The sequence below is a fragment of the Heliangelus exortis genome, chromosome 9, assembly GCF_036169615.1.
Source record: "Heliangelus exortis chromosome 9, bHelExo1.hap1, whole genome shotgun sequence".
Classification (NCBI taxonomy): domain Eukaryota; kingdom Metazoa; phylum Chordata; class Aves; order Apodiformes; family Trochilidae; genus Heliangelus; species Heliangelus exortis.
This window is the reverse complement of record NC_092430.1, coordinates 16,029,697-16,043,156: the sequence shown is the minus strand read 5'-3', so window position 1 is coordinate 16,043,156 and position 13,460 is coordinate 16,029,697. Positions and strand designations below refer to the sequence as shown.

General features: G+C 43.8%; 2 long non-coding RNA genes across 2 annotated transcripts; both read right to left on the bottom strand.

Annotated features, from left to right (window-relative positions):
• Nucleotides 1-7,444: 7,444 nt before the first annotated feature.
• LOC139799506 (uncharacterized) lies at nucleotides 7,445-9,594 on the bottom strand. The gene is made up of 2 exons (XR_011727316.1): nucleotides 8,063-9,594; nucleotides 7,445-7,574 (listed from the first exon to the last, which is right to left on the bottom strand). It is a non-coding gene; the product is annotated as an uncharacterized lncRNA (long non-coding RNA).
• A 2,250-nt stretch (nucleotides 9,595-11,844) lies between these two features.
• On the bottom strand, nucleotides 11,845-12,712 carry LOC139799505 (uncharacterized). The gene is made up of 2 exons (XR_011727315.1): nucleotides 12,066-12,712; nucleotides 11,845-11,913 (listed from the first exon to the last, which is right to left on the bottom strand). It is a non-coding gene; the product is annotated as an uncharacterized lncRNA (long non-coding RNA).
• Nucleotides 12,713-13,460: the final 748 nt, after the last annotated feature.

Sequence of the window (13,460 nt, the reverse complement as noted above, 5' to 3'; positions counted from 1 at the left end):
AAGTCTCCTTGTCCAGAATAAACTAACAGGTGTCCTGTGCTGCTACTTATAGCATTTGAAACATAATTTGAAAAATGCTTTTGAACTCAATTTGAAAATTTGCTTTGTATACATGAGTCAGTTCAGATTTACAGGTTTATTGCAGCTGAGAGATAGTTCAGTGTTAGCTTTGGTATAAACACCGTAGACCACTAAGGTATTAACTTTAGAAGCTGAAGATATGGAACTAATCAAAACCCTTTCATAAACAGATTAATGAGGAGACAAAAAACACACAGGCTGCTGGGCTTTGAAAAGTCACATCTTCTACAGTGCCTTTATTTATTTATTTACTTTAACAAGTATTTAATTGGTTTCATTACATGTCAATAAAGGGAATGGTGAGGTGGGGTGAATTTACCAAAGACAAAGAGCTGCTGGCAGATAGAAATACAATAATGTCTCTGGAGGTCTCTGCATGAAACTCCAAGTCCTCGTGCTGATCTTGGCTTTCTGTTTTCATCCTGGGCAGTAAAAACTGCCCAGCTTTTATTTGTTTCCTTTTATTTCTGTCCTACCCTCTTGTCTGAGCCCTGCTCCATCATATGTGGCCCTCCAATTGTGCATGCAATATTTAACCTCCCAGGTGGGACGGGAGGTAGAGAACAAGGACATTTAATTTAGCAGAACCAGTACAGCAGCATCTAACCAAGAATAGTAGATTCTCTGCCACAAAAGCTGAAGACCTTCCCAAGATTTTCTGCTGAAGCACATTGTTCCTTTAATGCCATTTATAGCTAGTAAATAACCTTGCATGCAGAAAGAAGTGAAACAAAATTAAAATAAATTCCTGCAACCAATTTTTAACTGTGCTTGAAGCAGAGGGGACAGACAGGAGATGGGGCTGCTCAGAACAAATGTTTCCTGTGCATCTGAGTCACCCCAAAGTTCAGGACTACAGTCCTGTTGGGGACACCTTGCAGACCTCGCTCTCCATTCAGTACTGTAAATTTCCTTCCTGAGTTTGTTAACAATGAACAATGTGTGTTTAGGAAAAAAAAAAAAAAAAAAAGTCAACTCTAAACCCACTATAGCTGCTGGTATTATGCAAAAGAACTAATGCATAAGCAATCTGCTGCCTTTGGCAGGGCTGTGCAATGTGACACCAGTCACCTCAGAAAGCAAAGAGGCAGCTCCTCCAAACCTAGAAATAAAGAAAGGATCTTTGGTGGGGCTGGCTGAAAATTTTCCATTAAATGCTTTTCTTTTCACCTGGCTCTTGAGTAACCTTATTTTTTTCCTCCTAAGTTACATCATTTCTATACAAAACATCAAGTTCTTACTAAACCAACCAAACAAGAATATCTTCTCTCTTTGCTAATCTGAATAATTTTGACCCTGGGAAAATGTCATAGGATGTGTCTCAGCAAAACTTTAGTTCAAAGACCTCAAGTCCTCATCAGCGTCCAAGGAGCAGGTTTCCCACCTGCTGTCCTGACCCCAGGAAGGGGACAACAGGCAGGAGTGAGTGTGTCACATGGGAAACCAAAGCTGAGCAAGGCTCTGGGGGAGAATGGGGCCAAGCACCCTGGTGCTCCAACTCCACAGGCAGCAAGCCTTAAGTTCAATTTCCTATCTTTCATTTTTTCATTGAGTTGCTTTTTTTTTTTTTTTCCCCCCTTACAGGAACATAACATTCCAATCACTTCTGAAATTGAGCCTTAACATAAGAAAGTTCTGACTTTTTTTACTGAGATGTCTCCTCTAAAGTTTGCTCAGAGCTTCAAGAGGAAAGAAAAAAGCCATGGGATTCAGACAGACTTGATATTTCTCATGTTTAAAAGGTGAGTTTGTCTTTATAAAGTGAGCTACTCTTTATACGTCAGAAAGGAGACTAGCAGAAGTGACAACAAAACATGCAGCTATTTTTTGATTTGCAGTTCACTGTGAAGAGTTGTTTTCACCCTCTCCCCCTTCTCCCTTTAGGAAGAACTGTTAAATTAGCAATGAAAACAGCACACTAGCTGACAGGTACTGCAAATGATCTAATCATGAGACAGCATTAAAAAAAAACAGTTCAGCACGTTGTGGATGGTGCGGTTATTTTCTTCAGCAATTACATCTCAGGAAAGCTCAGAAATGTCTCCAAAGACATTTAACGGGTTGTTGCTAAAGAATTTTAAAATTTTAAAATGTGCTTTACATGCTAGTAATTGAAAAGTATCAAGTATTTCATGCTTGCTGCTAAGTTTCACGATTGATTATAGCACATCCCAAGTTAAGCAGCTTCAGTAAGAATCTGGCAGTGCCTAACACCAAATACCGCAAAAGGGAGCTTGTCTGGGCATAAAAGGAGAAGAGACAGGGTGCAACGCTGGACATCTTGAGAAAAAAAGCCTTATTCAGCCAGGGTCCGAAAGTGACTTTTTTTTAATGTTAATTTTTAACTAACTGTGAACTTCTCATGCTACTTAACTCCTTAAAAAACTGCATTGACGAGCTGGTGCTTACTTCTGTTACTATGTGAATTTATGGAGCTGCTGTCATGCTTTGTTAGAGGAAATATATGGTGGTTCTGTCACAGGGACTGGACACCTATAATTCTCATTTTCTTTGCCTGCGCATAAATTGCTGCTGCTCAGCTGCACTGTTATTACACTCAGGCTGCTGCTATCATCCCATCGATGGAGCAAGGCTGTGGCAGTGCCTTGCAGAGGAAGCACTGAGTCACCAGTATCGGTCCAGTGGAGATGAAATGCTGCACAGGGCTGGTCACTGCCTACCTTCCAAAGGAGATTCATGCATGTATGTCTGCTTCAGGAGCACAATAACAAATAGGTCCTGGGCAGATGCTGAAAGGCACCAGGTTCCTTGGTAATTCCACTTGTTTGTGTGGGTTTTGCCATCTTATATAATGTTTTGTGGTTTATGATGCCTTGCTGTGGCACCAGACCAAAGGGACAAACTTTGTCTTTCAGTTTCTCCTCCAAGATCCTGTCCAACTCACAGTTTTTGCTCAGGTCAATGCAAGGGCTTGGTTATACATCATTTGTGTGCATGAATCCTTGCCTTGTTCTGCAGGGCTCGGTCAACCTGAGAAGAGTGAAGTCTTTTGTTGCTCAGGCATCTTTAGTCTAGCTGGGCACAGCATCAGTTTGATGATGCCAGCTGCCCTCTTGGACCTGTGTCTTGGTCTCATACTGGAGTCACTCTGTGCACAGTGGCTGCAGCTGCTTCTGACACACCAGCTTTGCTTTTAGTCAGTCCATTTTCTCTGCTCCTCTAGCCTCCAACCCCCCTTTCATCTTGCCCAGCCACACGCTGCAGCCAGCCTTCTTTAATCTTCTCCTCTCTGCCTGTGAATGTGGTCTTTTGAAACCCACAGTCAGCATCATCCAGACCTCTCTTTGAGGAACCCCTTTGCAGCAGGGCACGTGGCTGCTTCCTCTCGTGTGGCAGTGGGCACCTTGCTGAACCTCACAGCATGCTGACAGACTCGGCTGCCTGATCTCTGGGGAACTGCTCTGCCCTGGGACTCTGGTTCTCTTTCGGATTTTCATCTGTCTATTTTAGCTTAGGCTGGAGGCGGCTGTGTGTGACAAGCCTGATAGTACTGTGACAGCCTGGTCTCAGCTGGGAACTGCAGCACTGTGTGCCCTGTCCCTGCTCTAGGCTGTGCCCCTGCTCTGCCCCTTAGCAGCAAAAACCACAGTCCAACCTCTCATGTCCACTGTTTGGAGAGAAATGAGCCCTCCCAGGGCTTGGTTTCCCTGGCCTCTCCTTTACTGTCCCCTTTGTGAGACAGTAAAGACTAAAAGGTGGCTGTTTATTTTAGAAATGGGCTGACCCCACTGAGGGTCTTGGCCCTATGTTGGGGATGTGGAGATAAGCTGTGGCTACATCCACCTGTGGCCTTGCCAGCAACCTGGGAACCACCAGGAGCAGCAGGGGGTAGGAACAATACTGGGATGCTCCTGGGTGGTCTTCTGTCCCTCCGGGTTCCTGAGGAGCTACCTAGTGTCTGGAACTCATACCAAAATTTTCAAGGGCCCAGACTCAAAGAACAGTATGCCCCATTGGAGGAGAAAGGCCTCATGAACAGAGGACCACCACAGCATTTCTCAGGAAGCTTGTAACTCTCAAGAATGATGTTATATTCTTTTGAGGGGTTTGTGCAGGAACTTTATACATGGCCATTTCACCATCATGAGGTCTTCTAGAACCAAATTCCTGCTCCAGCCATTAACAGAGTTGCTGTGCAGCTTTGTCAGGCATTGAGTGTCCCCTCACCCCCATGGGGGCTCAGCAATGTCCCCATCTGTCCTGTAAGGAGACCATGGAGAGGGGGTGAAAACGGTCTCCTCCCCGTGCTGTGTGTCAGCCAGCTTCACTGGAAAATGGTCTATTGATCAGGATCCATTGCCAATTATTTCCCGGAGAAGCAAGCAGTGATAGAAGCAAAGTTTCCATCTCTGATACTTACTTTCCTCCCTGGGGCAGTGCACTTACCTCCTGCTTCACCATCAGAAGGAGGGAAGAGCATACGCCAGCCCAAGGCTATCATTGCTTTCTAAAAGGCAGAGTGATGGCCATTGATGGGCACTGACTGGAGGACTCTAATCCTTGATCATCCCATTTTGACAATAAACCTACACATTTTTATAACAAAAGCTTCCACCTGGAGAACTCGATGAAAAACATGGGGAGGTGTCGGTTCCAGGCAGGAATTTGCTCAGCTATTCTTCTCCTCTAGAGCTTTCAAAAGCAGGTTTCTTTGATACCACAACAGAAAGAACACCTCTTTAGTAATGAATTGACTTCAACTACCATGAGCCAAGCTTAGGGGGCTTTTCTTGGATTGTTTTTTAAATGTAAGAGCACAGAAAATTAAATCTGTCAGATTTTTTTAGCAATTATTTTAAGCACTGTGAATAAACAAAGAGTGCCTGAAAAACACCTGTTATTTTTCCCATCGTGAATTTGGCTGCTGCTGAACAGTCAGAAATGCTGTTCTTTATAGGATCAAGTGTGTTTATCTGGGTTTGTTTTCACTGTGGTACAATGCCCTGGCTGCTGTATATAGTGCAGCACCAACTTTTATTGAATAGGAGGCATGTGTTCCCTGGCTTCCTCCTGGTTGTTGACAGATTGGTGAGACTCAGTTGCTTCTACCTTAGAACAAGCAATTCAAATCTGGACAGAAGGAACTGGGGCTATTTCACTACCTACTTCTCAAAACTTCTGGGTTTTCTGGGAGCATGGAGCTGAGCTGCAGTATAAGAATTGGTTCAGATCTGGCTCTCAGCCATTTTCTGAACTTTTAGTAGGAGTAAGGTTTATCTCAAAGTCCGTATTCCCAACAAGAAGAGAAAAGGGGTGGGCTGCAAACAGTGTTGGGATATTCCTGTGAGCAGATGATTCCTCCCTACCTCTTTCCCCCCCCCCCCCCTCCTTTCCTGGATGCTACAGGCTGGCAGTACCAAGGGGACAGGGTGAAGAGGGGGGGATGCTTATACAATAGCATCCAGAGTGCAAGCAAAACAGTGTGGGGATCTGGGGCAGAGGGATTACAGAAGCAGTTGACTGGCTGAGCTGACCTGATTGAGCTGACATGTCCTTCTTCTCCAGCCTTAACCTTTGCTGAAGGTTGTCACCTCTCACCCATCTTCATTCTAGCTGGGGGAATGCTATGGAGCAGCTGAGTGGGAGCCCTGTGTGCAGGGCCCAGCCTCAGGGAAAGCAAAGAAGAGGTCAGAGGTGGCTGGGACTCCATGGCAGATGAGGCGAGGCATGGGGGTGACAGTAGTGGATGTGCAGCATGCATTCGGTATTGCAGGTCAGGCCTGAGGTGACCTGACCAGTGACGGTTCCACTGAGACAGTCAAGATCCTTTGTCTTCCTTCCCTCAGGTAGTAACCAGCCACCAGTGTTATTTTTCAAGTGCATGTCTCAAGACAGCAATGCTCCCTAACAAGCTAAGACAAGTACCATATTAGCCCCTAGCACGAATGATTTTAGCAGGGACACTTGCAAAACTTGATTATAGCCAGCCAGCAAGCCCTCTGCCTCCTGGGTTATGTTTGTTGGTATGGGAAGAGCTGAGGAGTTTTTTCGAAATTTTCTTTCTTTTTTAAGAATTTCCCATAAACCACGGCACATTTTGAAACTCAGTTAAAGCCCAGAAAGAGAGTGCAGGAGAAAGGTGAAGTGTCACTGGGATTAATTCACTCCTCTTACTGCTTGCATTTTTGAACAGTTCAGATACCCACGTGTCTGTTTTCCCCCCTTCTCCTACTGGTCTGTTACTGGTTCTGCAGAGATCTGTGCCCTGTCAGTCGATGTGCCCTGAGCAGGATGTGGTGCAGCAGCAGGAGGTGGGGAAGATGCCATGTGCAAGGCAGAAGCTTGCACACCAGACTTGCTGGTTTAGCAAAGCACTCAAGTTAAGAAAAGCTGCCTGGAATCTACCTGAAGGGCTGTGAGGAAAGCAAAGAAACTACAACAGTTTAACTTCTGCTAGTAGGTAGGCAGGTAGTCTGCATTGTTCATTCTGAACTCCTGAGTGCTGAACGGGGACAGCAAGAACATTTGCCAACTGTTGGCTAGTGGTGCAAAGGATGTTTTTAATAGTTAAGGCATAAGACAGGTAGCAGAGAACAGGCTTCCATCACGGGCGTTGTTACCAGTAAACTGTGTGAACAAATCCCTCAGGCCAAAATTTTCATTGCCCTGCCCTTCTGAAAATCAGGCCACGGGTTGCGTAAATATGGGTGTAGGTACCTAGCAGTAGGCAGCCAGGTTGGAACATTTTGGCTTTAATCCCTGTGCCTGAGTTACTTCATTTATAAAATGGGGATAATTCTCTGCTACCTCGAGGGATGCTCTGAAGCACAATTCTATTGATGCTGGTAAAGCATGTCCTAGCTTGCTGGATAGCGATTATTCTACACTTGACAGAAATTGAATATGGCAGAGCTGAAAAAGTGGTTTTGGTGTAGTTCTATCTGTTGCCATTGGACAGCCTTTGAATCACAGTTTGCCCCACTGCACTGAGACAGAATGGACCCAGTACACTTTCAGCATTGCCACAGCTCCATATTGCAGCTTTAAGAGTCCTGATTACTCTGCCTCTGCCTATCACTGCTTCCAAGTACTCTGTCTGGCAATAAGACACATCTTTCCCCTTAGGAAGACAGATAAGAGTTGCAAGGACATGGTATAGGGTGACTTTGGAAGCTCCCTCTGTTAGGAAGAAATTGTGTTTATATCTTCTCAAGTTTATGCACTTTGCTTTCTTGTATCATTAACCCAGCATCTCTGCTGCGAAGCCAGCTGCATGTGGATGCCAATTAAAAGAGTAAACAGTTTCATATTAGCTCTGGATTTGAACACTCTTCTTCTGGGATAGGAGAGTCTCTTCCTCAACCTAGCATGAGCTGTTAATAATAGGAAGCATTCACATCAGTTTCCCATATAGACAAAGCTTTAATTTATCCCATGATTTCCACATCATTTTAATAGTCAGCAGCAAGACACTATTTTCAGTAGAACAGTGTTCCCTCCTCCTTTTCCCCAGCACCATGTCTCAGATGACCCTAGAAGAAGCATAGACAATGATCACAATTGTTTTATGCAGATATATATATTATAATTTAAAAGTCTTGTCCATCAGAATTCTTATTTGCACAATGGTGGCAGAACAAACACCTCAAAATCTTGCACTTAGAATCACTTCCCTATTTAAATCATGAAATGCAGAAAATAAGACTTTTTAATTGAAAAGTGACTGTCTGCTTGGTTCTCATCTTTTGACCTGTTGGAAATGAAAGAGTAGAGGACTTCTTGAGAGAAGTAAGTTATCCTAGGATTCCCTCTGGCTTCAAACTCTGGTTGATGTGATTGCAGTTTGGGTGCCTATCTTCAATTACAGCTGCTCTATCTTCTTAGTTTCAACCCTTACCATAATGACAAATGAACCTCCATGCCCACCTTTGCACCCAACTGGTTTCATATCAGGTAGTTTCACTGCCCACACACTGGTTAGATAAAAGAGGAGTCTTTGGCTCTTTTGCAATCCTCTTACCTCTTCAGAAACCTTCCGCAATCTGCATTGTCTTGAACAAAGGGTGAGCTAAAAGATGAGTGGGATATTTCATTATAACCTCTGGCTGTGCAATGAGTCACACCTGTGATTTTGAAATGCAAAATAATAAATTAAGAGGGCACTACTGAGATTGATCTGACAACCTGATAATAAAAACACTGGGCAACTTGTCAGCTTCAGCTGAGTAACCAAAGAACAACACTTTCTGCCAGCACAGGCAAATGAAAGGCTCTCTCTGCTGCACTGTTGTCATGTTGTGGCCAACAGCAATGTCTAGTGGTTCAATAAAATGTAAACACTGATTATATTATAGAGCCAATGTATCTTTGTGTCCTCATGGAGAAGAAAAGTTGGCATCTAGGAGTCTGAAGTAAGGAATGAGAGTTGGGACTCTCCTTTGTCTTGTACTTATGCCAACAGGAAAATCTCTATGACTCAGTTTACCTAAATGTAGATGACTTTATAAATGGGGTTTAGAAATGTTTAATTACTGCTAACCTGGTTCTCAGAGGAAAGGCACAGATAAGTAAAAGAGCAAATAGATTCATATTAGCTCTGGATTTGAACACTCTTCTTCTGGGATAGGGGAATCTCTTCTTCTACCTAGCATGAGCTATTAATAATAGTAAGCATTCCCATCAGTTTCTCATATGGGCAAAACCTTAATTCATCCCATGATTTCCACATCATTTTAGTAGTCACAGGTAAGTATTCTTCACTCTATTTATTTATTTATCATCATATACTGTCACTTCATGACCATTTGCTCAGTGGTACAAGACTGCAGTGTGGGGCAGGCTCGCTACACTGAGGAAACTCAGTGTAAACGATGCCACAAAGCCATAATGAGACACTTGTCAACAACTTGGGATGCAATTCCCTGAGCTACTTCTGCAGAAGCAGGAAAAATATCACGCCATCCTCTCACCATCATGTGGGTTCGACAACAGTTTAACACACTTTATGTGGTGGTGTCTTTTTCACACAATCGGCCAGGTTGGAAAGGACCTCTGAGATCATCAAGTCCAACCCTTGATCCACTACCACTGTGGTTACAAGACCATGACACTAAGTGCCACATTCAGTCTCTTTCTAAAACCTTCAGGGATGGAGAATCCAGCACCTCCCTGGGTAGCCCATTCCAATGCCTGATCACCCTCTCTGTAAAGAATAAAACAAAAAACAAAAAAGGATAAAGAAGAAAAATCCAGAATGAAAATTTTGGCAGGAATTTGCAATGGAAATTCAGAATGTTCTTCCCCATGGAAAGAACAAAAAAACCCAATAAGACTTGTCACCAACATGTCTTCTCCTTTCAATGATTACAGGAATAGGTGTTTGCTACCAGGAAATCCAGGCTTCTCTGTTGTTCTGGGCAAATAGCTCACTCTCTTTGTGAGGGGGAGGAATGCTCTCTGTGTTTCTTTGGAGAAAGGTGGGGCTGCAGCTGTGTAACTGACATATTCACGTGGAGATTTGGCAAGACCCAAAATTGTCATCAGGACAAAAACATCTCCAAACAAAGCAAAAAACTTCTCAATGGAGTAAAATCCCTAATGGAACCATACACAGAATGCTAGTCTCAGTAGCATTCACAGGATTTCTGTTCTTAAAAGGTAAAGTGGTTTGTATGTTTTTTCTTAAAAAAAACAAAAACCAAACCTGCAGATTTTTTCCTCTTTTTATATCATTCAAGCAACTATGGTGTTGGGAAAAGGACATGGCTTAGGGCAAAGCCACTATGTTGCTTGTAACTGGGCAAAGTACAGGTTATTTTACTTCTTGGATGTCCTAAGAGGAGAAACTCTTGGCTTTTGAGCACTGCTGACACACAAAAAAAGTACTGGAGGTTTTGCCCATCACTACAATTGCACATTAAATTTCATGATGTGACATCTTGGCTGAGCCCGAATATATTACAGTGTCTGAAATAATGACATTTCCAGCTGATGGGACAGCAGTGATTGAATTACCAAGGACATACCCATTTGGACCAGCTGTGAACTGCAGGATAGTTTGTGGGAGTGGATGGCTGATTTCCTTGCCCATACAAGCACCTCTGACCCAATCAACACTATTCCACCAGTCATTTTTCTGCCTTTGGTTTCAGAGTCTGTCAGTATTTGGCTTGCTGGGCACTGGGTACTGCAGTGACAGAGGGAGACCTTGATTACATCTAGCTGACAAGTGGAGCATGCCATTTTTAGCAGGAAGTATATCTTTTTATATTACAGGAAGATGATCATGTTCATGTAGCATTTGAAAGAGTACATGCCTGTGTCTGTGTTTTATTAAAAAAGCTCCAGGTCAGGATGCCAAATGGTTCTTGAAGCAAGTGAATCTGGTACTCAGCAAGGAAAGAGCTTGGGCCATCTTCTTGGCCATACAGTGGTGATGGAAAGGTGAATAGGATAGATAATGGTTGTTATATCAGATACCTGGGTACTGCTACATGATTCTGCTGTCATTTTACACAGTGAAAACTTTAAGGAGAGTTCTGAACCATTCCTGAAAGATCACCCGCACTTCCCCAAGCTTGTACATAGATTTTATCCAGTGGAACCTATAAAAGCCTATCAGACACATGTCCATAGTGAACAATACCTAAGAAGGTGTCATGGCTACTGTTGCCACATGTTATCTTTAACTCCTTGAACTGAATAACCACATACTTATTTATGACCAGGAGCATCCATCACATGGCCAGGGAGAGACTTGTCTCACTGCATAGATAAGAGTATGAATCTCTATTTCTCCACTGCTGCTACTTGCCAGAGGATGCACAGATAAAGCAAGATGCTACCTTCTGTCACCAAGGACAATGAGCTGTTATTAGTCAACAGCTCTTGGCAAGCCCTGGAGGCTGGACATGTTTCTCATTTCAGCAACCAGGAGTGAACATGGAAAGCACCTGGCTACTGTGGCAACAAGGATTGTAAACAAATAGAGATCTGACTGGGAGTTGCCACCACAATCCAGCACATCACAGAGGAGTTGAAATGAGATAAAACGCAAGTCACCTCCTATTACTAAAGAAAAATCAACCCACCGTTTGTCTCTGTGTGGCTCTGTCTCTAGTACCAACACACCCAGTCAAGAGCCAGTTTGGAATCAAGGATTTGCAGTCTTCTCACTCTGGGACCAGATTAGTCCTAACTCACGATTTTATGTAAATCCAAGGCTGAAGGAAGGTAGAGAACAAAATAAGAGAAAATCCCCATGATGAAGGTTGCTGATAACAGAGCAACCACCTCCAGCCGGTGAGCAGCACCGCCCACAGCCAGGCTCCTGGCTTGCCAGGCTGGGCAGAGGCTGGGGTGGGTAATGACAGCCCAGCACAGTGAGTGCACCCACTGGGGAAGAGCATAACAGGATGTTGTCCAATCCCACGCACAGAACAGCTCCATCTGAGCAAGCAGGAGGCCAAGCCAAAAACAGGGACAGATGCAAACATGTATTACACACTGTACATGGGGAGTCCTGCAGCCCTACTAATCTCTCAGCTTTAGCGTCTGTGCTGAGTGTAGGCACCATGCAACCCTCCATCTTCTTGGGCTTGCTTGATATAATTTGTTCAGTGTGTGATACTTCTGCTTTCTAGTGTGGACAAGACTTGTGACTTAGGAGGATCTTCATGGTGACCGTGTCTCTTACCTGCTTACAGACAGTACTCACAGAATGTTGTGAACTTTTAGTGAGAAGGGATCTGCTCTAGTAATACCCATTACTAGGAATGGAATCAGGTTCTACAATTCGTTTCACATGTGTGGACAAAAGTCATTTAAATAGCAGTATTTTCTCTCCCCAGCACTTGATGGACAGGGCATTCACTGCAGAGGGTGCACATAGAAGCAGAAAGCAGCTCAATTGCAGCAACAGCTTCTATTAAACACTGCGATCCTCCATAATCATTCTTCCTAACCTTCCCTGATGCCTTACAGATGCTTGATGGCTGCTTAGCAAAGCCAGCTACATTTCTTACCTCCACAGGCTCTTGGAATCTGGTAGCAACAAGACTATGACCAATTTGCAAGATCTGTCACTTAGCATTCCCAAGAAACTTTCTCTGGAAAGGTGTCAAGAGGCAGGGTTGCAGTGGCAGGTATTTCACCCAATTAAGCAAGTGAACAGCACTATGTTGCTGGTTGTCTTTTAGGGCACAGAAGAGCAAACAGATTGGAGGAAGGTGTTGCAACCTTGTTTATATTGGCAGTGGATGGGGTTGCGAAAAAGCCCTCAGAGAAAGTAACAAACAAAGGGTGTGTCTTGAAAGGAGGCTGAGTTCAGAAACTTTTACACAATGTGTAAGCAACACGTGCAAGAGCCAGGTGATTCAAAGCTGCCTTTCCTATGCTCTTGTGACCTAAAGCCCCCAACAAAAGGGACAAGTACGTGCAAATACGGCAAGAGCCTCTTTGTCTCCAGACCCAGTGCTTCCAGGAAGAGCTCTTCCTCCAGGTCCTGTTGTACAGAGTTGCACGTGTAGGTGTAGCATGGTACATTTCTAGGGTTGCATTTCAAGCCTCGGGGACTGTTTAAGATCAGACTTAAGGGTAGTGGCCCAGTATTTTAATCTTGATGTGGCTGAGTCTCTTCTAACATAATGCTGTTCTTTACATTGCTTCTTGTAAGCTGATCCTTGTATGAATGTTTTAGATTTTTTCCTTTTTTTTTTTTTTTTTTTTTTTTTTTTCTTTTTTTTTTTCTTTTCTTTTTCTTTTTCTTTTTTTTTTTTTTCCAAAATAGGAAACAGCTTTTATTTGCTGGGGGGAGCGGAGGGTTAGCACTCCATACTGAGAGTGATGCTTTAAGAATGAAGGTACTTTAAGAAGTCTTCTTGCAGCTCCTCCAGGCCTGTAGAGTAGTGCAGCAGGCAGAACCCTGTTGGCTACAGGGAAAATGTACTTTGCAGTTCCTTTTGGAGCTCTAGGAGTTATATGTAGGTATTCCTTGATCCTTCACTTCAGCCTGTGATGTTACTTACTCTTTCCTCTGCTACAGGAGCTCCTCCATAGTGCCGTGTTATGTTACTTGACAGAAATGTTCTGAGACCAGGTTATTTTCTGACAAGTGTTCATGAGATGACCATGGGTTTTCAATCACTTTGGGGCCCTCTTGAGAGGTTGGCCACAGCTTTCTGCCATTTCTGTATGGATGGACTTTCTTCCCAGTGTGCAGGGCCAAGAGGAGATCTCACATGGACGCTGACTTGGCGGCATAGAGCTGTTGTGTCATGAGGCACTGGTGGGGCTGGGTGACGCAGTGATGTCAGGAGGGTGGAATCTGCATATCCTGCTGGAATAAGCAGATGAACACCAAACCATGCTCCTCCATCATCTGCATTCTTAGATCATTTTGCCATCTTATGTGTGATTCA